Source organism: Nematolebias whitei, chromosome 19, assembly GCF_014905685.2.
Source record: "Nematolebias whitei isolate Nwh7 chromosome 19, NemWhi1, whole genome shotgun sequence".
Taxonomy (NCBI): domain Eukaryota; kingdom Metazoa; phylum Chordata; class Actinopteri; order Cyprinodontiformes; family Rivulidae; genus Nematolebias; species Nematolebias whitei.
The window spans coordinates 20,684,988-20,690,884 of record NC_056516.1 but is presented as its reverse complement, the minus strand read 5'-3'; the positions used below and the strand labels follow the sequence as shown (position 1 = coordinate 20,690,884).

Here is a 5,897-nt window from a genome sequence, read left to right as displayed (position 1 = left end):
ATATATATGTCCTTTGTCACTATCATCTGGCAGCTGGTGTCCACATCCATCTGTCTCTCCATCCATCCATCCATGGGAAGAAATAAAAATGGTTCTCAAAGAAAAAAAGAAAAACAAGTAGAAAAGAAGTTTACATTCTTAGCATAAGTGGATCATGATTTTAGCCTGCTGGTCCAGCTCTCTCCCAAAAATCCCATGTCTTCATTTGGCCCTTTGGAACAATTAGTTGCCCACCTCTGATCAAGAGTGCTTTTTTGTAGCTGTTGATGGAAAATGGATTAAAAAGGTGACAAACTGAAGCTATATACAAATGTCTTAAATTTTCCACTCGACATCCCATCACAATTTTTTAAATCTGAATAGATCTAAAAAACACATTTATATTATCACCATCTTAAACCCACTCACTGGTTTATATCTACAAAATGGCTTACAGTATATGATTATGATTGAATCTTCGGGGCTATACAGTCTACTCAGTGACCACCAAGCTTAATGGCATGGGCTATTAAGGCTTCATTAATCCACAAAGTGAAGGAATGAGGATAGGGAATGGAGATAATGTTTGCCATCATACTGCTACCATTTTGATGATCTGATTCTCCATTTACATGTATATCTGTCTTTCACACAGAAAAATATGAGGCTTAGCTGTAAGACACCCAAAAAACATGTTTTATTCCTCTATAAGTGCAACATGTATGCACAAAATCTTGTGCCAGTCATAAACAGCAAACTAAATTAATGAATAATCAGAAGAATTTAAAGCAAGTATAGAATAAAATACAGCTAAGGAGAGGATGTTATATTTTCATCTTTTAATCTGATGTTGAATCTGATGTTGATTAAACCCCTTGGAACTTTCCTTTCTTCCATCGATTACGGTGACATTATTTACATGAATGCTCCTGCAAGCACCCTGCTGATGTTGGACACTGTCTATCATGGTGCGCTAAGATTCATAACTGGCTGTAACTACCGTACCCATCACTGCACCCTGTATTCACTGGTTAACTGGACATCATTAACTTCATGCAGACTCTCCCACTGGTACAGTTTCATCTTTAAATCACTTCTTGGTCTGTTGCCTTCATATATTTCCTCGTATATGTCACTCCGTGAGTGCAGCTATAGCGTGCACTCTCAGGATATAATTACTCGCAGTGTACTCTCAGTGCGGACTGAACTAGGCAAAAGGGCCTTCTCTTACTCCGCTCCTGTAACTCGGAACACCTTGCAAAAAGATCTGAAGCTCTTGATCTTGACCTCTATAAGGGATTTTAAACAACTACTAAGCTCATAACATAAAACAATGCAGACATGTTCCTGTTTTTAGTATTTTACATTGCTTTATAATTTAGCAGTTTTTTTTTAATATAATTTATTCCATTTACTTTTAATTTTACATGTTTTTTTTAATACTTGTCTACTGCTGCCATCTGTGTTCTTTGTTTAAAACAGGTCTCTCTTGTAAATGAGTCCTCAAGACTCAATGAGACTAACCTGTATAAATAACGGTTGGATTTGAATGTTTCAATATTTTGTCATTTGAAGCAGATCCTGTAACAACATGGAACATTAGATGTAATCTGAACATAATGTGGAATGAAGAAAATTACAGTTAGTAGAACAAATGTTGGTGTTTGACAGAATAATTCAGATTCCTTAACTTTCAGGTGTATCACCAAAGTTCTAGCTCATTAATCCTGGTTTAAATCCAACAATGTTCAGTCAGGTCATCTGGAGGGTTTCTTTTGTTGCTGAGATGTTTCATCCTTCATCTGAAGGACTTCTTCAGTCTGAGAAGTCCACCAAACCAAAACTCCCACAGTGAAAAAGAAACAACACAAGAAAAAAAAACAAAAAAAAACAACAGGTGTATCATTCTGGGCTTCTATTTTTTTATCCAGGTGTTTACTTATTTAGTTTGGTGGCTTTAAATTTGTGAGTGTTTTAAATATATCAATAACACAACTTTTGCTTTTTAACAAATACATCACCAGTCTGTCTTATTTCAGTTGATTTAATACTTTATTTTACTTTAAATAAGAGATAGACCAATCAGTTGGCCAATGTTAGCATTTTCAAAACAAACAAACCAGATAATGTAGTTTGATGATGCCTGTACATACTCAATCAATTACTGAGTAGGAAACTGAAGTTGCAGTAACAGCTGCTACAACTAGGCCTGTCGAGATAAACAATAAATCAATTACTTGCATGATGAATGAAAATTATCAACCTCATTTACATTTACCTACTTTATCGTTTATGCATGTCTCTCTCTTTCTACTGAAGACACGGCTCAACTCCGGTGCTCTTCACTGACCCCTCCCTTTCGCTTTTCTCTTTAAAATCTGTTTTAACCGTCCAAAATCATGTTTTTGGACGGTTAAAAGCAGCTAAGCTGAGACGCTAAGCTACGAGCTAGGCTAACAGGCAGACCTCGGGAATAAACCTCCATCTTGTCGAGATCCAAAATTTGCGGTTTAAACCCGTGCCTTTGTGTACAAAGTTGTTTTTCTCTGCAAAAAGAAGCTGAGATTTTGTTTACTGATTTTTATTTAAAGCTTTGTGTGAAAAATGCTATGCTAAAGAGCTCAAATCACAGAGCGTACGCCATGTCACCATGTCAGCCCATGCCATGTCAAGGGCCCTCCTTCCCATTTTTCTTAAAGAGACGAGCTGCTCAACAATCCATCCTTTGGTTCAAATAGTCTTATGCTGTCATCAGGTGGTCAAAAAAGGTACTACACTCAAAACAAAACATTTCTTCTAAAATTTGACAATTAATTGTTAAATTTCAAACAATATTATCGTTTATCACAATAATTTCTGAGATAATTAATCACCCAGCAAAATTTGTTATCGTGACAGCGTAGCTAGAACCACTTAATATATACACCAGCTGACTACCAGCTGCCCTGATTTTTTTATTTTTATTTTACCATCTGCCATACAGGGGGCGGCTGTGGCTGAGTAGTTAGAGCAGTTGAGTTGGGGGTTCGATTCCATCAACAGTGCTGAAATGTCCCTGAGCAAGACACTGAACCCCCCATTGCCTCTGATGTGTGTCCCATCAGTGTATGAATATGATCTAAAGTATTGATTAGTTCATGTATAGATCTAGTAGAGTGCCTTATGAATGGGTAAATGAGGGCACAGACTGTTATGTAAAGCACTTTGAGTATCTTGATAAGATAGAAAGGTGCTATATAAGTACAGTCTATTTATCATTACCATACAAACACTTAAATCATTTATTGACCTCCACGTCAAATCAATACAAGTTTATAAGTTGGACAACTGCACACAGCTGAATAAAATCAGCACAGTTTCAGCTCAGTGCAGAAGAGTTTGTTTTTTTTCCTTCTTTCTTTTAACTAGCAAAGATAGAGTAAATTAAAAAGATGATTCCTGAAGGACACTGCAAATCAAATTTTAAGCCTGCTATTGCTGCATGTTTTCTGGAGTTATTGAAAACTATGTCAAACTAGGCAATACGAGCAGAGAAACTGCATTAGAGCAAAAAACAAAAAAACTTTTTGAACATTTATTTTGTTTCTAAGTTCAAGAAACACACATACACACACAAGATTTGGATGTTCCCTTTCTATCCGTACATAGAAAATGATCTGAGAACACATCCAAGTCTCACTTTGCCTGTTATACAAACACATTCACACATTTGTGTTTTGCATGAAGCTATGTTTCTGTTTTGCACTTAGCTTGCAGATGATTGCATGTAAATAGTTTTATGGATACTTGCAAAAGCAGGTGATGGATGTCTCACAGATAAGGTGAGACGTGGGGTTAAAGGCCACTGCTGACTCAGGAGGGAGCAAATTGAGTTTTCTTAATTAGATGGTGGTTTTATGACAAATCCGTCATGGTTATGTGTGATGTATAAATGCAAGCTTGTCATTTCTGCCTTAAGGTGTTTTTCATCTTTTCTTTTTCCACTTTAGTTGATTGATGATGCTAATATTTACCCGCAGTCTTATCTCAACAGTGGACAGGGCGATAAAGTAAAACAAAAACAGGAAATGGGTTAATACCTTTTCAACGCTGAAAAAAAAAATGTATATGAGTGCATGTTATCTCTCTTAAATGATTTTCAACTTGAAGACCAATAAAAGCTAATGGAATAAGGCATCAAGCTATATCAGCTAGAGTGAATGTCTCCACTTTCTGTTGTAATTGATAATGGAAGAGAACTTGGCCCACTTCCACTTTACTCTGATCACTTTAAGGCTTAATTCTACCTGCCCTGTTTGACATTTACTGTAACTTGTGAAAAGAAAATCAAAGCAGGTTTTAAACAGAACCACTCTCACAAACCCAGACTCAAGTAAAGTGAAAGGAAAACAGTTTACTGTATAGGTCTCCTAATACACCATGGAATTACTTTGTATATATTTAACTGAGCATCTTGACTACTTGTGTCTATAGTCAACTTTGTGCATCTCACTTGTCTGAGTTGATGTTTAAAAATGCAGGAAAACGTTAAAATTAACAAGCACTTCCTGAGTTTATATGTTTTCTTCCACTATGGTACAGCCCAATCTTATAAATGCAATTAAATTCAGCATGAATCAGGATGTCAGTTCAATTCAGTTTATGTATATAGCACCACGTTACAACATAAGTTATCTCAGGACACTGAACAAGAACGTTCATATACATAAAAAAATCAGTTAGTAACAATATTTATCTTAGATAGGGTGGGGTAGCCAGCAGATGGCCCTGAGTCTTCATTTTGTCACAGTCTCCCATCCTGAGCAAGCACAAAGGCAACAGTGGAAAGGAAAAACTCCCTTATAACAGGAAGAAACCTCCAGCAGAACCATGCTCAGGACAAGTGACCATCTGCTTCTACTAGCTGGGTTTGAGAAGACAGGAAGGAAAACGGACACAGAATGGCAGGTCCAGAATGGAGGCGAGCAGGTCGCTCTCTTGGAGGAAGGACAACAAAAAACACATGTTATGATAGAAAAAATATATAATTACAAACTATCCATTTGTAACTAACGGTATTCCTTTGATGAAATGAGGACAATTTGTCCTCCAGCAGTCTAAGCCTATTGCAGCATAGGATAAGGGATAGATCAGGAAACCAAGCCAACCCTAACTAAAGGATTTATCAAAAAGGAAAGTCTTAATCCCAATCTTAAAACTGGACAATGTGTCAGCCTCACAGACAGAAACTGGACATTGGTTCCACAAGAGAGGAGCCTGATAACTGAAAGCTCTGCCTCCCAATCTGCTTTTGGAAAATCTAGGAACCACAAGTAAACCTGCAGTCTGAGAGTGAAGTGCTCTGTTAGGAAAATATGGGACAGTAAGATATGTAATATAAGATGGAGCTAGGTTGTTGAGAGCTTTGTAGGTTAGAAGTAAGATTTTTAATTATATTCTGATACAGGAAACTTGCTGACATGCATACTACTAGAAAGATGGATACCTCTTCAGTTTGTTCATTTTTTACCTGTAAACATTATTTTGCGTAAGGCATAGAAACTTAAAGTAAGACAGTATGGGTGATTACAAGGATGAGGTTAAAAGAGTAAGATTAAAACCCTATTTCTTTCAATAAAATGAGCTGTCATCCATAACTTTTTAGGTTATGAATCAGGGCATATCTCAAAACGGGCTCACTTTCAAACTGCTGTCAGAAACTGTCTAACTAAAAGAGGCAAATGCATGGAGGTTTGTGGAACATGTGGGTACACATAATGAACAATGCAAACAGGAAGGCAGAGAAAACTAAGTCTGTGGTTTTGTCTTGGCAGGTCTTGGTGCATGGATGAGTCACCCTGTTCATGTTGCCTCTGTTTCCTTCTAGTTTTTGTAACAGTTAAACATTTTTTTCTTATTGTTGATCATTTATATATTAT

The 5,897-nt window shown here is 36.7% G+C and overlaps 1 protein-coding gene across 1 annotated transcript in view; it reads left to right on the top strand.

Moving 5' to 3' along the window:
- Positions 1–5,897, top strand: part of LOC119425360 (lactose-binding lectin l-2-like) — a 6,936-nt gene that overhangs the window by 496 nt on the left and 543 nt on the right. The window lies entirely within an intron of this gene.